This window comes from Heptranchias perlo, chromosome 1, assembly GCF_035084215.1.
Source record: "Heptranchias perlo isolate sHepPer1 chromosome 1, sHepPer1.hap1, whole genome shotgun sequence".
Lineage (NCBI taxonomy): Eukaryota > Metazoa > Chordata > Chondrichthyes > Hexanchiformes > Hexanchidae > Heptranchias > Heptranchias perlo.
Window position 1 is genome coordinate 146,590,807 of NC_090325.1, and position 23,323 is coordinate 146,614,129.

The window sequence follows — 23,323 nt, forward strand, 5'->3', positions numbered from 1 at the left end:
TCCAGCTGAGGCCTACCCAGTGTTTTAAAAAGGTTTAACATAACTTCCTTCCTTCTGTACTCCATGCCTCTATTAATAAAGCCCAGGATCCCATATGCTTTTTTAACAGCCTTCTCAACTTGTCCGGCCATCTTCAAAGATTTGTGTATGTGCACCCCCAGGTCTCTCTGTTCCTGCACCCCCTTTAAAATTGTACCATTCAGTTTATATTGCCTCTCCTCATTCTTCCTATCTTCCTACCTAAATGCATCACTTCACACTTCTCTGTGTTAAATTTCATCTGCCTATTTCACCAGTCTGTCTATTTCCTCCTGAAGTCTGTAACTATCCTCCACATTGTTTACTACATTTCTGAGTTTCGTGTCATCTGCAAATTTTGAAGTTATACTCTTTATACCGAAGTCCAGGTCATTAATATATATCAAAAAGAGCAGTGGTCCTAATACTGACCCCTGGGAACACCGCTGTATACTTCTCTCCAGTCTGAAAAACAACCGTTCACCTCTAGTCTTTGCTTTCTGTCCCCTTGCCAGTTTTGTATCCACGCTGCTACTGTCCCTTTAATCCCATGGGCTTTAATTTTGTTTACAAATTGCTATTATGTGGTACTTTATCAAATGCCTTTTGAAAGTCCATATACACAACATCAACCGCATTACCCTCATCAACCCTCTCCATTACTTGGACAGTATTTGTAAGAAAATGGTTTAAAACTAGGAATAGTCAAGTATCGCATCTCACATAGCTTGCATAGCGCCCCAGACATTTAGCAAGAGGGCGATGTTGAGGGGGGCGTGGTTCAGTATCTCTGTGAAAACAAGGACAGCTTACACATCAGAACATCAGGGAGGATGAGGCCAACATTCCATAGAATAGATAACATTGAAAGATTGCTTATACAAGTAAGAATTATGGAGATAGCATATCTCCATAATTCTTACTTGTATAGCAACGTCAGAAGGCGGTCTACACCAAGATAAGGGATGTGATAACCAAGTACCTTCTCAATACTTAGGAACATAGGAACAGGAGTAGGCCATTCAGCCCCTCATTTACTCCACCATTTGATAAGATCATGGCTGATCTGTGATCTAACTCCATATACCTGCCTTTGGCCCATATCCCTTAATATCTTTGGTTGCCAAAAAGCTATCTATCTCACATTTAAATTTAGCAATTGAGCTAGTATCAATTGCCGTTTGCGGAAGAGAGTTCCAAACTTCTCCCACCCTTTGTATGTAGAAATGTTTTCTAATCTCACTCCTGAAAGGTCTGGGTCTAATTTTTAGACTGTGCCCCCTACTCCTAGAATCCCCAACCAGCGGAAATAGTTTCTCTCTATCCACCCTATCTGTTCCCCTTAATATCTTGTAAACTTCGATCAGATCACCCCTTAAACTTCGAAACTCGAGAGAATACAACCCCAATTTGTGTAATCTCTCCTCGTAACTTAACCCTTGAAGTCCGGATATCATTCTAGTAAACCTATGCTACACTCCCTCCAAAGCCAGTATGTCCTTCCGAAGGTGCGGTGCCCAGAACTGCTCACAGTACTCCAGGTGTGGTCTAATCAGGGTTTTGTATAGCTGCAGCATAACTTCTGCCCCCTTGTACTCTAGTCCTCTAGATATAAAGGCCAGCATTCCATTAGTCTTATTGATTATTTTCTGCACCTGTTCATGACACTTCAATGATCTATGTACCTGAACCCCTAAGTCCCTTTGGACATCCACTGTTTTTAACTTTTTACCATTTAGAAAGTACCCTGTTCTATCCTTTTTTGATCCAAAGTGGATGACCTCACATTTGTCTACATTGAATTCCATTTGCCACAGTTTTGCCCATTCACCTAATCTATCAATATCCCTTTGTAATTTTCTGTTTTCATCTACACTGCTTACAATGCCACCAATCTTTGTGTCATTGGCAAACTTAGATATGAGATTTTCTATGCCCTCATCTAAGTCGTTAATAAATATTGTGAATAATTGAGGCCCCAAGACAGATCCCTGCGGGACTCCACTAGTTACATCCTGCCAATGTGAATACTTACCCATTATCCCTACTCTCTGTCGCCTTTCGCTCAGCCAATTTCCTAATCAAGTTCGTAATTTTCCCTCGATTCCATGGGCTTCTAACTTAGCTAACAGTCTCTTATGTGGGACCTTATCAAATGCCTTCTGGAAGTCCATATAAATAACATCCATTGACATTCCCCTGTCCACTACTTTAGCCACCTCTTCAAAAAATTCAATCAGGTTTGTCAGGCATGACCTACCTTTCACAAATCCATGCTGGCTCTCCCTGATTAACTGAAAATTCTCGAGGTGTTCAGTCACCCTATCCTTAATTATGGACTCTAGCAATTTCCCCACAACAGATGTTAGGCTAACAGGTCTATAATTCCCTGGTTTCTCTCTCTCTCTCCTTTCTTAAAAAGCGGAGTGACGTGCAATTTTCCAATCCAGAGGGACAGTTCCTGAATCTAGAGAACTTTTGAAAGATTATAGTTAGGGCATCTGCAATGTGCTCACCTACTTCCTTTAAAACCCTGGGATGGAAACCATCTGGTCCTGGGGATTTGTCACTCTTTAGTGCTATTATTTTCTTTATTACTGTTGCTTTACTTATGTTAATTTTATCGAGTCCCTGTCACCAATTCAATATTAGTTTTCTTGGGATTTCCGGCATGCTATCCTCTTTTTCGACTGTAAATACTGACGCATAGTAATTATTCAACATGTCTGCCATTTCCCCATTGTCAATGACAATATCCCCACTTTCAGTTTTTAAGGGACCAACACTGCTCCTGACCACCCTCTTTTTCCTAATATAACTATAAAAGTTCTTTGTATTGGTTTTGATATCCCTTGCGAGTTTCTTTTCATACTCTCTTTTTGTAGCTCTTACTATCTGTTATGTGACCCTTTGTTGATCTTTGTATTTTTTCCATTCGCCAGGATCTGTGCTATTTTTAGCCTTTTTGTATGCCCTTTCTTTATGCCTTATACTGTCCCTTACCTCTTTAGTTGTCCATGGCTTTTTTTTTGGCAAGTAGAGTTCTAGCCCCTCAGGAGTATAAACCGGTTCTGTATCTCGTTAAATGTTTCTTTAAACATTTCCCACTGATCATCAGTCGTTTTACTCATTAACAGATTTGCCCAGTTTACTGTGGACAGTCTCTGTCTCATCCCATTGAAGTCGGCCTTACCCAAGTCTAGAATCTTAGCAGCTGACTCACTTTTTTCCCTTTCAAACACTACATTGAACTCGATCATGTTATGATCGCTATTGGATAGATGTTCACGCACAGTTAAGCTGTTAACTAAATCTAGTTCATTACTCATTACTAAATCTAGTATGGCTTGCCCCCTTGTTGCCTCTTAGTTCCTCTTAGTAATGTAAACAGAGATGAAGATTGAGGTCATTAGTTATGTTAAGTAAAACAGCTTATCTTGAGTTGCTAACGTGGTGTCAGCATGGTGGAATGACTTATGACTAGAAGATAAGATCAGAGTTGCTTACGTACATAACATAGCAGATGAATAGTATAAAGATAAGGTATGTTCCCTCCCAAAGTTTAGAGCTCTTGAGAGAACAGTTGGAAGTCCATAGCCATAGGCAGCCTTTGGAGGCCAAGTCTGATCGTCTTGTGTCCACGGGAACCAGTTTGTATTACTTGCTCGTCATTTAATGTAATCTGAAGATAGTTGTATAATATTGTTGTTAGTCAATATATTAAATCTTGTTGTTTAATAGCCACTCGTGCCTGAATCACGCGGAAGTTATTGTTCAAGAATTATCAACCCTTTGTTGCGACAGTAATGGGAAAAATCCGCCAACAGTATTAGATTTCTGTTTATGGCAGTAGTAGGGAGAAAAAATGCACAGGCTACAGCCCTGGCAGTGACATAATCTCCAGTACACTGTATTATGTAGTTTGGAGACCAACCCAAAGCTTGTTTTAGAGATTGTTTGGTAGGAGTCCAAACAATAATTCATATGGTGGTTGGGGAATCACCCTGTATTTCACTGCCCAAAGCAACCTAGCATCCTGTGAAAACTACATCACAGCCTGGTATCCTGTGAGGGCACATCAACTCAGCACTAACCTGCAATGCAAAATAAGCAGTCAAAAATATTTTTTTAAATGTCATACCATGAAAATAATTAAATCTATGGGCTTAGTTGATAATTTTCTGTCTTGTTTAATGACATAATCTGAACCCACATCTAGATTATTATCTTGTCATCTATTGTCAACCACATATGACCCTCTCTAATTAGAAGCCAGTTCGCTTGGGACTTTCACTACATACTTGAATATTTGAATTGACTTATAAACATAACAGCTTGTTCTCACTAGTTCTGTCAGTTTTATTGGAAATCATTTCTCCCCTAAGGTAAAGTAATTCCCATTTTGCATTTTTCTTCCTGACATGCTTTGTGCTCTTAAATTCTGAGAGCAGTGCCAGTGTAGCCTCATCATTCAGTCATCACTAACATTCTTTGGTTCCCTTTAAATTGCTATTGCAGCGTTTAACCAATTTCAACATAATATGTAAGGGTGAAATATATTTTCTTTTTGACATTCTGTAACGCAAAAGTGATGCCCACAATGTGTGGAGTTTTCTCAGATGCTTGCAGACAAGTCCAACTCCGTGGAAGTTTTCTTGGCATCTAAAAATATAGGAGCCATATGTTTTGATGCAGACAGTTTGCCTGCTGCACTGGTGAGCTCCCATCGAGTTACATCGAGTCACATCGAAATTACAGCACAGAAACAGGCCATTTGGCCTAACTGGTCCATGCCGGCATTTATGCACCACACAAGCCTCTTCCCTCCCTACTTCATCTAGCCCTATCAGCATACCTTTCTACTCCTTTGTCCCTCATGTGCTTATCTAGCTTCCCCTTAAATGCATTTATGCTACTTGCCTCAACTACATCTTGTGGTAGCGCGTTCCACATTCTAACCACTCTCTGGGTAAAGAAGTTTCTCCTGAATTCCCAGTTGGATTTATTAGCGACAATTTTATATTTATGACCTCTAGTTTTGGATGCCCCCACAAGTGGAAACATTTTCTCTACGATTACCCTAACAAACCCTGTCATTATCTTAAAGACCTCAATCAGGTCTCCCCTCAGCCTTCTTTTTTCTAGAGAAAAGAACCCCAGCCTGTTCAGCCTTTCCTGATAAGGATATCCTCTCAGTTCTGGGATCATCCTTGTAAATCTTTTTCGCAACCTCTCAAATGCATCTATATCCTTTCTATAATATGGAGACCAGAACTGTGCACAATTCTTCAAGTGTGGCCTAACCAAGGTTTCAATTCTATCCCTCTAGAAATGAAACCTAGTGCTTGATTTGCCTTTTTTATGGTTTATTAACCTGCGTCGCTACTTTTAGTGATTTGTGTATCTGTACCCCTAGCTCCCTTTGATCCTCTATCGTGTTTAGACTCTTATTGTCCAAGCAGTATGTGGCCTCCTTATTCCTTCTACCAAAATGCACCACTTCACACTTATCTATATTGAAATTCATTTGCCAATTATACTCCCATTCTGCAAGTTTATTAACGTCCTCTTGTATTTTGACGCATTCTTCCTTTGTATTAACTACATCGCCCAATTTGGTGTCATTCGCAAATTTTGCAATTGTACTTCCGATTCCCAAATCCAAATCGTGGTCCCAGTACCGATCACTGTGGAACACTACTTCCCACCTTTTGCTAGTCTGAGTAGCTACCCTTTGTTTTCTGTTTTGTAGCTAACTTGCTATCCATTCTGCTGCCTGTCCGCTGACTCCACATGCTCTGACCTTAATCATGAGTCTACAATGTGGTACCTTTGACGAAGACCTTTTGAAAATCCAAATATATTACATCTACTACATTACCCTTAGCTATACTTTCTATTACTTCTTCAAAGAATTCAATAAGGTTAGTCAAGCATGACTTTCCCTTCTGAAATCCATGCTGACTATCCTTTATAGTGTTTTCATTCTTTAGATGTCTTTCCATTACATCTTTGAGTAAAGATTCCATTATCTTTCCTACCATCGACGTTAAGCTAACTGGTCTATAGTTCCCTGGACTTGTTCTATTCCCCTTTTAAATATAGGAATAACATTAGCTGCCCGCCAGCCCCTGGCACCATTACCTTCTCTAGTGAATTATTATATATATGTGTAAAAGTGCCTCTGCTATCTCCTCCCTAACGTCTTTTAATATTCACGGAGACAATCCATCCAGACTTACCCTCCCTTAGTTTGATTAGTTTATCAAATATCTACCCCCTTTCTATCTTAAATGTTTTACTATCTTTTTTGAGCTCTTCTTCTAATGTCTTGCCTACTTGTTAGCATCCCTGGAGGCATAGTAACTATTCAATATTTCTGCCATTTTGCTGTCATTACTTGTAAGTTTATCTTGTGCATCCCTTAGTGGCCCTATTCCTATCCAGACTTTTCTTTTGACATTTATGCATCTGTAGAATACTTTACTATTTCTTTTTATATTCCTTGATAATTTAACTTCATAGTTCTTCTTTGCTTTACTAATTGTTTTTGTAGAATCAGTATGGGTGGAGGTAAGAAATAACAATGGTGCAGAAAACACTGGTGGGAGGAGTTTATAGGCCCCCTAATAGTATCTATCGTGTTGGACAGAATATAAATCAGGAAATTAGAGTAGCATGTAACAAGGGTAATGCAATAATCGTGGGGGACATTAATTTTCATAGACTGGGCAAACCAAATTGGCAAAAGTAGTTTGGAGGACGGGTTCATGGAATGCATTCAAAACAGTTTTCTAGAACAATATGTTGAGGAACTAACTAGGGAACAGGCTCTTTTAGATCTAGTATTGTGTAATGAGACAGGGTTAATTAGTAATTTATAGTTAAGGATCCTCTGGGGCAGAGTGATCATAATATGATAGAATTTCATATTGAGTTTGAAAGTGATGTAGTTAAGTCTGAAGGTAGGGTCTTAAATTTAAACAAAGCCAATTATGTAGGTATGAGGGCGAGTTGGCTAAGGTAGATTGGGAAATTAAATTATAAGATATGATGGTAGATAAGCAATGGCGAACATTTAAAGAAATAATTTATAATTGTGAATGAATATACATTCCCTTGAGGAATAAAAACTCCACGGGAAAAATGATTCAACTGTGGCTAACTAGAGAAATTAAGGATAGTATTAGATTAGAAGAAGAGGCTTACAATGTTGCCAAAAAGAATTGAGGATTCTGGGGATTGGGAGGGTTTTAGAAATCAGCAAAGGATGACCAAGAAATTGACAAAGAGGGAGAAAATTGAATGTGAGAGTAAAGTAGCAAGAAATATAAAAACAGATTGTAAGAGCTTCTACAAGTATGTAAAAAGAGATTAGCTAAAGTAAACGATGGTCCCTTAGAAACAGAGACAGGGGAATTATAATGGGGAGTAAGGAAATGGCAGAGAAGTCAAACAAATATTTTGTATCTGTCTTCACGTTGGAAGACACAAAAAACATACCGGAAATAGTGGGGAACTTAAAGTAATTAAGATAAGTAAAGAAAAAGTACTGGAGAAAATAATGGGACTAAAAGCTAACAAATCCCCTGGACCTGATGGCCTACTTGCTAGGGTTTGAAAATAGGTGGCTGCAGAGATAGTGGATGCATTGGTTTTAATCTTTCAGAATTCCCTAGATTCTAGAACAGTCCCTGTGGATTGGAAGGTAGTAAACGTAACCCCACTATTCAAAAAAGGAGGGAGAGAGAAAACAAGGAACTGTAGGAGAGTTAGCCTGACATTTGTAGTAAGAGAAATGCTTGAACCAATTATTAAGGATGCAGTAACAGGGCACTTAGAAAATCATAATATTATTAGACAGAGTCAACACGGTTTTATGAAAATGAAATTGTGTTTGACAAATTTATTTGAGTTTTTTGAGGGTATAACTAGCAAGGAAGGAGGAACCAGTGGATGTAGTATACCTGGATTTTCAAAAGGTATTCAATAAGGTGCCACACAAGAGGTTGTTACACAAGATTAGGGCTCATGGGATTGGGGGTAATATATTAGCATGGATTGAGGATTGGTTAATGGACAGAAAACAGAGTAGGAGTAAACGGGTCATTTTCGGGTTGGCAGGTTGTAACTAGTGGGGTGCCGCAAGGATCAGTGCTTGGGCCTCAGATGTTTACAATCAAGATCAATGACTTAGATGAGGAGACAGAGGGTAATGTATCCAAGGAAGGCAAATGGTATGTTAGCCTTTATTGCAAGGGGGTTGAAGTATACGAGTAAGGTGTTTTTGCTGCAGTTATATAGGGCTCTGGTGAGACCACACCTGGAGCACTGTGTACAGTTTTGGTCTCCTTACCTAAGGAATGTTATATACTTGCCTTAGAGGTGGTGCATCGTAGATTCACTGGATTGATTCCTGGAATGAGAGGTTGTCCTATGAGGAGAGATTGTGTAGAATAGGCCTATATTCTCTGGAGTTTAGAGGAATGAGAGGTGATCTCATTGAAACGTATAAAATTCTTAAGAGGGCTTGGCAGGGTAGGTGCTGAGAGGATGTTTCTCCTGGCTAGAGCGTCTAGAACTAGCAGTCATAGCCTCAAGGTAAGGGGTTGGCCATTTAGGACCGAGATGAGGAAAAATCTCTTCACTCAGAGGTTTTTGAATCTCTACCCCAGAGGGCTGTAGATGCTCAGTTGTTAAGTATATTCAAGACTCAGACTGATGGATATTTGGACGCTATGGGAAGCAAGGGACATGGGGATAGGGCGAGAAAGTGGAATTGAGGTAGAAGATCAACCATGAAGTTAGTAATGGTGGAGTAGGCTCGAGGGGCCATATGGCCTACTCCAGCAACTATTTCTTATGTTCCTATGTTTTGACTTCTTTCCTAACCTCATCATATTCCCTTTTGTCATCCTCTCCTTTATTTTTGATGTACTTCGACTATGCCTTTTTCTTTAGTTTCAATTTTACCCTTATCTCTTTATTCATCCACAATGTTTCATTATTGGCTAGTTTGTTCTTTCTTTTTAGAGGAATATATTTCTCCTGAATTCTTATTGATCATCATTTAGAATATTATCCACTGCTGTTCTATTTCTTTGTCAGTCAATTTTTTTTCCTGTTTACCTTCCCTAGTTCCACTCTCATCCCCTCAAAATTAGGTGTTTTCCAATCTATTACTTGGTCTTTGTCTTACTTATGTCTTTCTCAATCATTATTTTAAACCTTATTATGTTATGATCGTTATTGCCTAGATGTTCCCCAACACTTACTTCTCTTATCTGTTCTGGTTCATTTCCCATTATAAGATCCAGCAGTGATTCCTCTCTTGTTGGGCTTCTCACATACTGGGTAAGAAAGGAGTCATGTACACATTGTATTCCCTTGTCTCCTTTCCCTACCTCTTGCCAGTTTATTTGTGGGTAGTTGAAACCTCCCATGATTATTATTCGATGCTTTTTACTCATTTCACAGATTTGTCTTCATATTTCATCCTCCACTTCCCTTCCACTATTAGTTGGTCTGTAGAATATATCTGTTAATGTGATCGATCCCTTCTTATCCTTTGTCTCAATCCATATGGATTCTATTTCTATCTTAATATTACTTATGTCCCTTTTTTCTATTGCCATTATGTTGTCTCTAATTAGCATAGCTACTCCAAACCCCCCCCCCCAACCTTCTTCCTTCCCTATCCTTTCTAAAAATGTTATATCCTGCAATATTTAACTGCCAAATATTTAAAATGGTGATCAATAAAGGTCAGGAGAAATATATTCCTCTAAAAAACAAGAACAGACTAGCCAATTATGAAACACCATGGACGAATAAAGAGTTATGAGTAAAATGGAAACTAAAGAAAAAGGCATACTCTAAGTACATAGACAATAAAGGAGAGGATGACAAAAGGGAATACAAAGATGTTAGGAAGAATGTCAAAAAAAAATTAGTAAAGCAAAGAGGAACTACGAAATTAAATTATCAAGGAATATAAAAAGAAATAGTAAAGTATTCTGCAGACACATAAATTAGAAATGAAAAATCAGGATAGGGATCGGACCACTAAGGGATGCATAAGATAAACTCACAGGTAATGACAGTGTAGTGGCAGAAATATTCAATAGTTACTTTGCCTCACTATTTACCAGGGAGACTAGGAAGGTGGGCATTACCTTAGAAGAAGTGAACAAAAAAGATATAAAGACATTTAAGATAGAAAGGGGGGAGATAATTGATAAACTAATCAAATTTAGAGGGGATAAAACCCCTGGTCTGGATGGATTGCATCCGTGCTCATTAAAAGAAGTTAGGGATGAGATAGCAGAGGCACTATTACATATACATATGAAAATATAATTAGAAATGGGAATAATGCCATAGGACTGGTGGACAGCCAATGTTATCTGCGACCGACACTGAGTGCAGCCGGCACAGAGTGACCAACTTGAGAGTTTGGTAAGTGTGGGAGTTCGGTGAAGTGGGGGAAGGAGGTGCTGCTTTGCCTTGCTTTTCCTAACTTTTTCGCAGAGCGGTGGTGGACCTGAGCAGGAGCAGACTGAGAGCGGGAATAAAAGCAGCAGCAGACCTGCAACAAGAGAAAACTGTGACATCACAGGTGAGACAGGTAAGTGATTGCTAGTGACTGTGGGCTAAGTTTTAAGTTAACATGTAGCTAAAGTTTAAAAACTAAGCTTAATTTAATTAATCTAATAAATTAAATGAGGTAAATAATTTGATTAACACTAAATTAATTAATTAAATAAATAAAATAATTGGAGAACAGGAGATGTGTTGCTGCTGCAATATGTGGGAGCTTGTGAACATTTTTATCCAGGGCGACTACATCTGCAGTAAGTGTCTGCGGCTCGAGGAACTTCGGCTCCGAGTTGAGGAGCTGGAGTCCGAGCTGCGGACATTGCGAGACATCAGGGAGGATGAAAGCTACCTGGACATTTTGCTCCAGGAGGCAGCCACACCCCTTAGATTAAATACTTTAGAATTGACACGAGGTCAGGGACAGGAGGGTGTGACTGCGAGTGAGGCAGGTACGGGGATCCAGGAGGTAGTATTGCAGGAGCCTCAGTCCCTGCGCTTGTCCAATAGATTTGAGGTTCTTGCAACCCTTGTGGACAAGTGCAGGGACTGCGGGGAGGATGAGCAAACTGACCATGGCACTGTGGCACAGGAAGCCGTTCAAGTGGGGGAAGTAAAAAGGAAGGTGGTTGTAGTTGGCAACAGTATAGTTAGGGGAATAGACACTGTTCTCTGCAGCCAAGAACATGGGTCCCGAAGGCTATGTTGCCTACCCGGTGCCAGGGTTAAGGACATCTCCTTTGGGCTGGAGAAGAACTTGGAGTGGGAGGGGGAGGATCCAGTTGTCGTGGTCTACGAAGGTCCCAACGACATAGGTGGGACTAAGAAAAAGGTTCTGCTGAGAGAGTTTGAGCAGCTAGGGACTAAACTAAAAAGCAGAACCACAAAGATAATAATCTCTGGATTATTACCTGAGCCACGAGAAATTTGGCATAGGGTAAATAAGATCAGAGAGATGAATGCGTGGCTCAAAGATTGGTGTGGGAGAAGTGGGTTTCAATTCGTGGGGCACTGGCACCAGTGGGGAGAGAGAGAGCTGTTCCATTGGGACGGACTACTCCTGAACCATGCTGGGACCAGAGTTCTAGCAAATCGAATAACTAGGGAGGTAGGTAGGACTTTAAACTAAATAAGGGGGGTGGTGTTGGGGGGGGGAGGGTCCCAGTGGAGAGAAATCTAGAATGCTAAAGAGAAAAGACAAAGAAACAGTTCAAGAAAGTGATTGGGATAAGGATAACCAGATTGTGGCAGGAAGGGACAGAGCGTACAAACAAAAGAGTGCACTAACAAATAGGGTCCGGGTAAGAAAAAATGGTAATAAGACAAATAGGACCATAGTACAAAAAAATGTTAAGATGTCTAAAAATGTTAAAAAGACAAATCTAGAGGCACTGTATCTGAATACACGAAGCATTCGTAATAAGGTAGACGAATTAACAGTGTAAATAGATGTAAACGGATATGATATAATTGTAATTACGGAGACATGGCTGCAGGGTGACCAAGGCTGGGAGCCGAATATCCAAGGGTATTCGATATTTAGGTAGGACAGGCAAAAAGGAAAAGGAGGTGGGGTGGCGTTGTTAGTAAAGGATGAAATCAGACCAATAGTGAGAAAGGATATTGGCTCAGAAAATCAAGATGTAGAATCTGTCTGGGTGGAGTTAAGAAGCACCAAGGGGCAGAAAACACTGGTGGGAGTTGTCTATAGGCCTCCTAACAGTAGTGGTAATGTAGGGGATGGCATCAAACAGGAAATTAGAGATGTATGTAACAAGGGTACTACTGCAATCATGGGTGACTTTAATCTACATATAGACTGGCCAAACCAAATTAGCAATAATACTGTGGAGGATGAATTCCTGGAGTGTGTATGAGATGGTTTTTTAGACTAGTATGTTGAGAAGCCAACCAGGGAACAGGCTATCCTAGATTGGGTATTGGGCAATGAGAAGGGGTTAATTAATAATCTTCCTTTAGGGAAGAGTGACCATAACATAGGAACATAGGAACAGGAGTAGGCCATTCAGCCCCTCGTGCCTGCTCCACCATTTGATAAGATCATGGCTGATCTGTGATCTAACTCCATATACCTGCCTTTGGCCCATATCCCTTAATATCTTTGGTTGCCAAAAAGCTATCTATCTCACATTTAAATTTAGCAATTGAGCTAGTATCAATTGTCGTTTGCGGAAGAGAGTTCCAAACTTCTACCACCCTTTGTGTGTAGAAATGTTTTCTAATCTCGCTCCTGAAAGGTCTGGCTCTAATTTTTAAACTGTGCTCCCTACTCCTAAAATCCCCAACCAGCGGAAATAGTTTCTCTCTATCCACCCTATCTGTTCCCCTTAATATCTTATAAACTTTGATCAGATCATCCCTTAACCTTCGAAACTCTAGAGAATACAACCCCAATTTGTGTAATCTCTCCTCGTAACTTAACCCTTGAAGTCCGGGTATCATTCTAGTAAACCTACGCTGCACTCCCTCCTAGGCCAATATGTCCTTCCGAAGGTGCGGTGCCCAGAACTGCTCACAGCACTCCAGGAGCGGTCTAACCAGGGTTTTGTATAGCTGCAGCATAACTTCTGCCCCCTTGTACTCTAGTCCTCTATGATAGAATTCTTCATTAAGATGGAAAGTGAAGTAGTCCAATCCGAAACTAGATTTAAACAAAGGAAACTACGAAGGTATGAGGAGTGAGTTGGCTATGATAGATTGGGAAGCTTCATTAAAAAGCATGACGGTGGATAGGCAATGGCTAACATTTAAGGAACGAATGCATGAATTGCAACAAATTTCTTCACTCAGAGGGTGGTGAACCTGTTGAATTCTCTACCACAAAAGACTGTGGAGGCCAAGTCAATGAATATACTTAAGAAGGAGCTAGATAGATTTCTAGACACAAAAGGCTTCGAAGGGGTATGGGGAGAGAGCGGGAATATGCTATTGAGATAGAGGATCAGCCATGATTATATTGAATGGTGGAGCAGGCTTGAAGGGCCGAATGGCCTCCCCCTGCTCCTATTTTCTATGTTTCTATGTATCCCTATATTTGAAAAGGGAGATATAACAAGTCCAGGGAACTATAGCTTAACGTCAGTGGGAGGAAAGATAATGGAATCTTTACTCAAAGACCTAATAGAAAAACATTTAGAAAACAAAAATTTAATACAAAATAGTCAGCACAGCTTTCAGAAGGGAAAGTCATGCTTGACTATCCTTATTGAATTCTTTGAAGAAGTAACAGAAATAGTAGGCAAGGGTAATGTAGTAAATGTAATATATTTGGATTTTCATAAGGCCTTTGATAAGGTACCACATTATAGACTCATGACTAAGGTCAGAGCATGTGGAGTCAGGGGACAGGTAGAAGAATGGATAGCAAGCAGGCTACAAGTCAGAAAACAGAGAGTAGGAGTTAAGAGTAGCTACTCAAACTGGCAAAAGGTGGGAAGTGATGTTCCACAGGGATCGGAAAATGAATTGGCAAATGAATTTCAATATAGATAAGTGTGAGGTGGTGCATTTTGGTAGGAAGAATAAGGAGGCCACATTCTGATTGGATGATAAGAGTCTAAATGGGGTAGAGGAGCAGAGAGATCTCAGAATAAAGATGCACAAATCACTAAAAGTAGCGTTTCAGGTTAATAAGGCTATAAAAAAGGCAAACCAAGCATTGGGGTTTATTTCTAGAGGGATAGAAGGGAAAAGCAGAGAAGTTATGTTAAATTTGTATGGAACCTTGGTTAGACCACACTTGGAGTAGTATGCACAGTTATGGTCTCCATCTTATAAAAAAGATATAGAGTGCAAAAGAGATTCACAAGGATGATACCAGAACTGAGAGGATACATTTATCAGGAAAGACTAAACATGCTGGGGCTCTTTTCTCTAGAAAACAGTAGGCTGAGGGGTGACCTGATAGAGGTCTTTAAGATAATGAAAGGGTTTGATTAGATAGACGTAGAGAAAATATTTCCACTTGTGGGGGAATCCAAAACTAGTCATCAATATAAGATAGTCACTAATAAATCCAATAGGGAACTCAAGAGAAACTTCTTTACCCAAAGAGTGGTAAGAATGTGGAACCCACTACCACAATGAGTAATTGAGGCAAATAGCACAGAATCATTTAAGGGGAAGCTAGATAAACACAGAAGAAGAAAGAAATAGAAGGGTATGCTGATAGGGTTAGATGAAGTAGGGAGAGAGGAAACTCATGTGGCGCATGAACGCCGGCGTAGATCAATTGGGCCGAGTGGCCTGTTTCTGTGCTGTAGACTCGATGTAACTCGATGTAAGATGTGAGTTCAAGGCTAGAGCCTTGGGGACGTTTGGCTTGGTGGGCAAGGGAGAGGGGGGATGCAGCAGAGACAGCTGAACAGATGACCTCAATCTTAGTGATAAAGTAGTCCATGAGCTTCTCACCCTTGTTGTTGAAGGTGAGGGAGGAGGGGCAGAGGAGAGGGAGTTAAGGAAACAGTTGGTAGTTGAGAAAAGAAGTCGGAGATCTCTGTACTGAAATGACAACAAACTTTAAAGGTGATCTGTATTCAGTGCAACTTCTACACTTCATTTCTACTTTTCTACTTTCTAATGAAATCGGTTGACAGTGTAATGCAATGTTACTTTGCCATTGAGATGTCATACATGTGGAGTAATAGGGGGTTGAAATTCCTCGAGCCCTGCTCCATTTCCAGAGGTGTGACAAGGCAGGACTTCTGAGATACCAGTCCGGCCTGGCTTTGATCTGGTCCCAATTTCAGGGGATAGATTTACTTACATTGAAGGGTCAGGCACCTGTGCCATTTATGGTGTTCGCCAAGCGGGAAAATTGGAGCTGCATCTTATTGCTCCATCAGGGCAGTCTGTTGCGACTGAAGATAATTTTCTTTAAAAAAAGAAAGCCCCATTCTTTTGTTGCTGCTTTATTAATGGCAACTGACTGTTCTGTTATTGATTGCTGTTGGGTAATGGCATTGTAGGCTCCCTTTCCACCTTTATAGATTGGTTGCAAGAAAGGTGGAACAGGTGGCAGCCATCATTCTGCTAGTCCCACCTCTTTAAGTGATGTCAGGATAAATGGAGGGTGGGTGTCAGAAGGGTCTTCCCCCTCTCATTGGAGCTTTGTGGTTGTAAGTAGAGAGGGGTGGAGACCTGGCAGAACCATGTACTTCCCCCAAATTCTAGCTCTTCCTCACCTGCCCAAGCCTCATTCTGCCCTCCCAGGCCCAGGAATTTTGGAGCCACAATTTATTTTCTGAAAGTGAGGTATTATTGCTTCTTTCCTTTTCCATGCCATGCATCATCTTCTGTCAGAAAGGTGGGTAAAATGACATCCTGTTCCAAGGCCTCCACCAATGCTGCTCTGAAACTGGCCACGAGGAAATTGGAAAGAATGGCCTTGGCTGACTGTCTTTCCTTCCCTGAAGTGGGAGTGGCCTGGCTGTTGCATGTCACCTCTATCTATCAACACAGCTCACCGTATGGAGAATCATGGCTAGGAATTTACATCGTATAACCTCATGATGCAGTTCACTCAGGCTCCAGAGCACTGCACTGCACCTGATGGCTGAAAACGTGGGATTCCGCTCCGTCGCCATAACAATGCGGAGCGGGAGTTGTGCCCCGTCAGTGATCCAAGCGCCTGACCAAGGTGGAGTTGCTGAGATCAGATCATTTGCATAGCGACAGTGGACGCCCACGCCAGTCTCAGCATATCTTGGTGCCTGGTGGGGAGAGCAGAAAATGTGGTGTATCCCAGCCTCTTGAAGACAAAGCCAAAGGTCCAACTGTGAACAGCAGAAAAGATTTGAAATCAGCCTCTTTCATGGTGGCCAAAACTTTGGTGTTGTAATATTCCAGGTCATAAACCCAGCCTGGAACACTCTTGTGGGGCTCACTTCCGTTGTACAATTGCACTGAAAGTATTTTTCCTGTCAACGTACAGTATGTTGGGGACTCAGGAGGCTGGACTAGTGAGAATTCTGGCAGATGACGCCAACTCACCTCCTTTTAATACATCAGGCTGCAAGAGGGCGGACGCAACTATTGCCCGCCCCAGCCCCCACTGGTCCCGGAGGAAAGGGGCCTGGTAGCATTCTCAGGGGAAGAGACCTGGTGTGACTGGGTCTCAACCTGATTCCTGCCCTCGCTCACTCCAGTTATATTGGCAGTCCACCCCAGGCCCCACGGAAATTCGAGGCCATGACTGCTATTTTCCCTGGAGTGTCATAATAAATAATGATCTATTATTCATTGGTCCCAGAAAACAGATTTTCTCCAGCACAGCACCAGTCCACCTGTTGCAGACAACGAGTGCTGCTATTGAAAGTTCCTGGAGACACAAATGCTGAATATGTAAGTGGTTTAGTGTGTATAAATTGTTGGTGCACTGTAATCGGCAATTTTTGTTTCAGGGTGGCATCCAATACAGGCAGTGATACATAAACAATGGGGCATACATAGTTATTTAAAAACCATAATTGTAACTCTAACCCTTTGGCTGTGGAATTTGTTCCCACTGTCAGGGGATTCTCTGTATTGGCCAGCAATACAAAATCACATTGCCTGTACATGAACGTTGATTACTCAGCCCACCCACAGCCAGAAATATGCTGGCCTGCAGCATCCAGTGCTGCCGGAGGTGGCTAGTTATGCCCACTGTTGATGCCTTTGTACTTCCACCAGCAGTATTTAAAAAAACTTTTTGAGTTAGAGCTCTATGCCTCTGGAAACACTAGTGCTGCCTCATTTATAATATTTATAAGATTTCCACATCGTTCACCTGAGGAAGGAGGAAGCCTCCGAAAGCTTGTGAATTTAAAATAAAATTGCTGGACTATAACTTGGTGTTGTAAAATTGTTTACAATTCATTTATAATATAGCAGTGAAGCCAAAGTTGGAGCTGCTGTCAGTTCTACCAATCATGGTGACTTCATCCATACCACATGATTCCCTTCATTTCACAATTGATATGGGGTTGGAGTCGGTTGATAAGCTGCTATAGTTTGTAGGTTACCTCTGCATTTAATTTTTTCATCATTACTTCCAAATACAAAGCCTTCTCTGCAGATGGATAAATAGCTTCCAAAGGTATTTTTGCAGACTTTGCTTTGAGGACAAATATCGCTCCTTGTTTAAATTAATTTGCATCTGGAAGACAAAAAACCGTAATAGCATTAAGAGATTAATGAAATGTCATTGGGTATCCCCTAGTGTATGTTTTTATATATCACACACACACTCAAATGTGCATTCCTTGTACACAGAAGTGGCCTAGTGGAAATCCCCCTCCAATTAACCACTCCCCCTACAGGTAGGCTCTTGATATTGGTTGACTCAGCGGGCTAGAAATTCGGCCGTGTAGTGCCCGTTTTATCAGGTGCAACGTGGCCACCTGAGGTCCCAAAATAGTGTCCGGAATGCGCCCGCTCGTTTTAGCGTGACGTGCGACGGAAGCCATCTTGGTAAAGGGGTTTGTGCAGGCGCAGATAACGAATGCTGGCAGCATTTAACGTAGGGAGAATATGCGTTAGATCAGTGTGCAATGCTGATTTAAAGAGATAGATACAATTTTGGCACTCAATGCTCCAGCCAACACACTGTCTTAACCACGACTAGCTGAACATGTCATAGACATGGAAGCCCCCCCACCAGCACTATTTAAAGGGACCATACAGGATTTACGGTTAGTTGCTGGATTATTGCTTCTGGCTGCTGATTTTGAAGGTCTCTTATTCTTGAATACTAAGACTAGGGGACATAGCCCAACATTTAGAGCCAGGACTTGCAGGAGTGAAATTAGGAAATGCTTCTACACGCAAAGGGTGATAGAAGTTTGGAATGCTTTTCTGAAAATGGCAGTTGATGCTAGCTCAATTGTTAATTTTAAATCTGAGATTGATAAATTTCTGTTAACTGGGATTAGGGGTTATGGGGCTAATGGAGTTAGGTCACAGATCAACCATGATCTCATTGAATGGTGGAACAGGCTTGAGGGGTTAAATGCTACTGCCACTTGCTGCCTTATGTTATGTGCTACCTTCTCCTACAAGAAAGCGGGACATGTGTTGGTGAGTGTCCTGCAGGATGTCTGGGTGGTGTGCCTGTCATGGTTGAATAGCTGCCAGTGTGTGTGACCTATGAGTTGTGAGTGTGCGGCTTACAACAGTGGTAATGTGTGAGGGTGAGAGGAAGCATCTGATTGAAAGAGTTTGTTGGTAGGTGGGTGATAGGGGTGTAGTGTGCGGAGCAGTGGATGTGGTTGGTGGTATAGTTGGTAGGAGATGTCACTTGACAGTTGACCTCACTCACCTTGGCCACTCGTGTCAAAGCATTGTGGTGCTATGCACCTGGCATTGACTTTGTCCCCTGCTGCCTCCCACTGTCCCTTGCGCATATGTCTGGAGGGCCTCTTGCCCCGTTGCGGATATAGGATGCCCCTTCTTCTGTCCACCTCTTGCACCAAGGCCTCTAGTGCATCAGCAGAGAACCTTGGCGCACGCTCTCTCGCAGGCCTGGTACAAACTCAAATCGGCAGATTGGTGAGGTCTGGCGTGCAGATTGGAGGATGTGGGATTTAGTAGTGCGCAACCTTTATTCAATGTTTTAACATAACTCAACAGTTTGTAAACATTGGGATGGGACCTGCATCTGTGTTTTATGTGTGTGTTGTCTGATCTCCATTCAGGCTCCGTGCAAACCTGTACCTTATATTTTGCATGTAAGAGGTGCAGCTGCCTTTAAGAGATGCGAGCAACTCACGCAATATTTGGGCCCCCCTGCAGGTGAGAACAATGCAGCTAGGCCTGGCTGCTGTTCTACAATCAGGTAAGTGAGGAGGCAGCACGAATCTCTCATGCTTCCCACATCGGAACCACCGGGCTCGGGTTAATCGTGCGCCTGTGCGCGTGCCCATGCCCGGATTCGGGGGTTAACCAGTTTAACCCCCAGCATCTCTGCAGAGCTGCACAGCTGAGATTGGGAACTCAGCAAAATAAGGAATCAAGCCTGCATTACTCCACTCCATTGGGCTTCTTGCAGTACCTGTCTAAGGGCAGAATCATCTTTTGTGTTCCTCCCCATCACCCCAAATGGAAGACTTGCTAAATGAGTACTTTGTATCCATTTTCACAGCGGAGGAAGAGGACAAAATACCAGCGGTACAAGGGAACTTAAAAATAAATCAAGGGGAGGAATTTAGTGGATTTAATATAAGTTAGAAAATAGTAATGGAGAAAATATTGGCACTTAAGTTAGACAAAGCTCCAGGACCTGAAGAGTATCAAAAGAAAGGAAAATGCAGATGTTCCAAAGCTCTCTAGATTCAGGAATTGTGCCTTTGGAATGAAAAATTGCAAATGTCACTCCATTATTTAAGAAGGGAGGGAGAAACTAGATAACTACAGATGTGTCAGCTTAACATCAATTGTGGGGATCGATCAGCAGAGACAGAGTGACTAAGCATTTGGACAAGTACTAACTGATCAAAGAGAGTCAGCATGGATTTATAAAAGGCACGTCGTGTCTGAATTTTTTGAGGAAGTCACTACCATGATGGATAGAGGACTAACTAGGGACGTTGTCTATATCAACTTCCAGAAGGCATTTGATAAGGTATCGCACAAAAGATTGTTTGCAAAAATGAGAGATCACAGAAATGGAGGTGACTTTGTGACATGGATCTGAAATTGGTTGGGAGGTAGGAGACGGACAATGGGGATAAAGTGAACATTCTCTGACTGCCGAGATGTAACAAGTGGTGTTACCCTAGGAGGGGGTACAAAGTAGACTCACCAGAATGATACCAGGGCTTCAAGGGTTAATTTATGAGGGCAGGTTGCATCAACTTGGCTTGTATTCCCTTGAGTTTAGAAGGTTGGAGGGTGATCTAATTGAGATGTTTAAAATAATAAAGGGATTCGATATAGTAGATACAGAGAAACTATTTCCTCTGGTGGGGAATCCAGAACAAGAGGGCATAATCTTAAAATTAGAGCTAGGCAATATAGGAGTTAAATCAGGAAGCATTTTTTCTTACAAAGTATGGTGGAAAGCTGGAATACTCTGCCTCAAAAAGCTGTGGATGCTGGGTCAATTTAAATTTTTAAGACTGAGATCAATAGATTTTTGTTGGGTAAGGGTATCAAAGGATATGGAACAAAGGCGGGTAAATGAAGTTGAGGTACAGATCAGTCATGATCTAATTGAATGGCAGAACAGGATCAAGAGGCTGAATGGCCTACTCCTGTTCCTATGTTGCTACTTGTCTCTGCACATTGTTTTTAAACTTCATTGCACTACCTGGACAAAAGCAAGAAATGTGTTGCTTTTTTGCATATCATTTGTTATGCCACTTATATTATGTAACGCACAACATTTTTTAACCGTTTCATTTCTAAAAAGAGGATTGATGGTGACACTGCCCCATTGTGTGTTTGCTATTGATTTTCTGCCCATCCAGTTGAAGAATGTCAGTGTTGGGAAATGGAACACTTTATCACTTTTTGCATTCAGTGTCAGCATCAAGTAAAAGAGACTTGCATACCAACATCCTCTCCTTGTGAAGCTCTACTGGCTCCCTGCACCCCAGTGAATCAACTTTAATGTCCTTGTTCTCACCTTCAAATCACTCCATGGGTTCAGCCACACTCTGCCTCATCCGTTGATTGAGTATGGCACCAAGGAGCCCGAGCAAAATTGTGGTCGGTTGGTGGTCAATGGCAAAACCCTCCAGTGGCTTGACACACAAGAAGATGATAGATGGTTGTTAGAGGCCAATAATCTGCAGCCACAGGACATCACTGCCAGACTTACTCAGTGCAGTGCCCTCAGCCCAACCACCTTCAGCTGCTTCATCAATGACCGCTCCTCTGTTATAAGGTCAGGAGTGGAGCTTCTGGTTGAGAATTCCACAGTGTTCAGTTTCATTTAAAGCTCCACCGATAATGCAGCATCCCATGTTGGCTTACAGTATCACCTGGACAACATGGGCAACGCTTGGGCTGATAAGTGGAAGGTAACATTTATGCCACGTAAGTGCCAGGAAATAACCATCTCCAACAAGAACAAGCCCAACTATCGTTTCCTTGACCTTCATTGGCATCACCCTTGCCAGGTTCCCCACAATCAACATCCTATGAATTACCATTGACCAGAGGCTTAACTGGGTCATCTATATCAGCACTGTGGCCACAAGAGCAGGGCAGGGGCTGGGCACTCTGTGACAAATGGCTTACCTTGTGACTCTTTAATGCCTCTCTACCATCTACAAGGCTCGAGTCAGGAGTGTGATGTAATACTCACCACTTATCTGGATGGGTGCAGCTGCAATAACACTCATGAAATGCAGCACCATTCAGGAGCAATCAATTCGCTTGATTAGTGCCCCTGCTACTGAACTCTGGTGGATGCAGTGTGTATTATCTAAAGGATGTATTGCAGAAACTTGCCAAGCTTACTTTGACAATACCTCCCAGCCTTGCAATTTCTGCCACCATGATGGCCAAAACCAGCAAAGTCATGAGAACACCATCACCTCTACGGTCCCCCCGCAACAACAACAACATCAACAACAACATCAACAACTTGTATTTATATAGTGCCTTTAGAGTAGGAAAACTTCCCAAGGCGCTTCTCCGAAGCGTAATAAGACAAAAATTGACACTGAGCTAAAGAAGGAGACATTAGGATTGGTGACTAAAAACTTGTTCAAAGAGGTAGGTTTTCAGGAGGTTCTTAAAGGAGGAGAGAGACGTGGAGAGGCAGAGAGGTTGAAGGAGGAAATTGCAGAGCTTAGGGCCTAGATAGCTGAAGGCACAGCTGCCAATAGTGGGGCAAAGGGAGTGGAGGATGTGTAAGAGCCCAGAGTTGGAGGAATGTAGAGTTCTTGGGAGGATTGTAGGGCTGGAGGATTTTACAGAGAGGGAGGGTGAGGCCATGGCTTTAATATATGCTCCAACAGTGACAGGAGTATGTGAGGTGGCTGCCTGCTGTTGTCCGTGAGTGGCACTTAATATTGAGGTGGCCCTTGACATCCGTGACCTGTGTCCTTTGGAATTAGTTTGGTCTTGTCCGCTTTATGGCAAACATCAATGCCAAGTAACGGGAGGGTCCAAGCAGGTATGGGCACCGCTGAGCCTAAGACTGGTGTGCTGAGTGAAATTCCAAGAATAGGTGTCAGCCTTGGCTTAGTGGTAACATTCTTGCCTCTGAGTCTGAAGGTTGTGGGCTCAAGTCCTATTCCAGAGACTTGACCATATAAGCTAGCTGATACTTCAGTGCAGTGGTAAGTGGGTGCTACACTGTCAGAGGTGCCAGCTTTTGGATGAAATGTTAAACCAAGGCTGCTCTTCTGGGGTTTCACCAAAGTTACAACAGGAGAACCCCCGTGGAAATTCACCTCCTAAATCCAGAAAGGAGGGTAAAAGAAGGCCCCAATGAGGTATATAAAGTATTAAATGGCATAAAGTGAATTATACTTCAAGCTCAGTAAGGCGAGTAAAACAAGGAGACATAAATTTAAACTGGTGAAAAGTAAAAAAATGGATCTCAGAAAAAATTTCACCACCAAAGTATCATAACCATTTTGGAATGACCCATCAAGTAAGATTGTGGAACTAAAAACATTGGGAGACTTCAAGATGTAGTTGGATGCTAGACTGGATGAGTTGAAATACTAGAGGGACGACTTTGATGGAATAA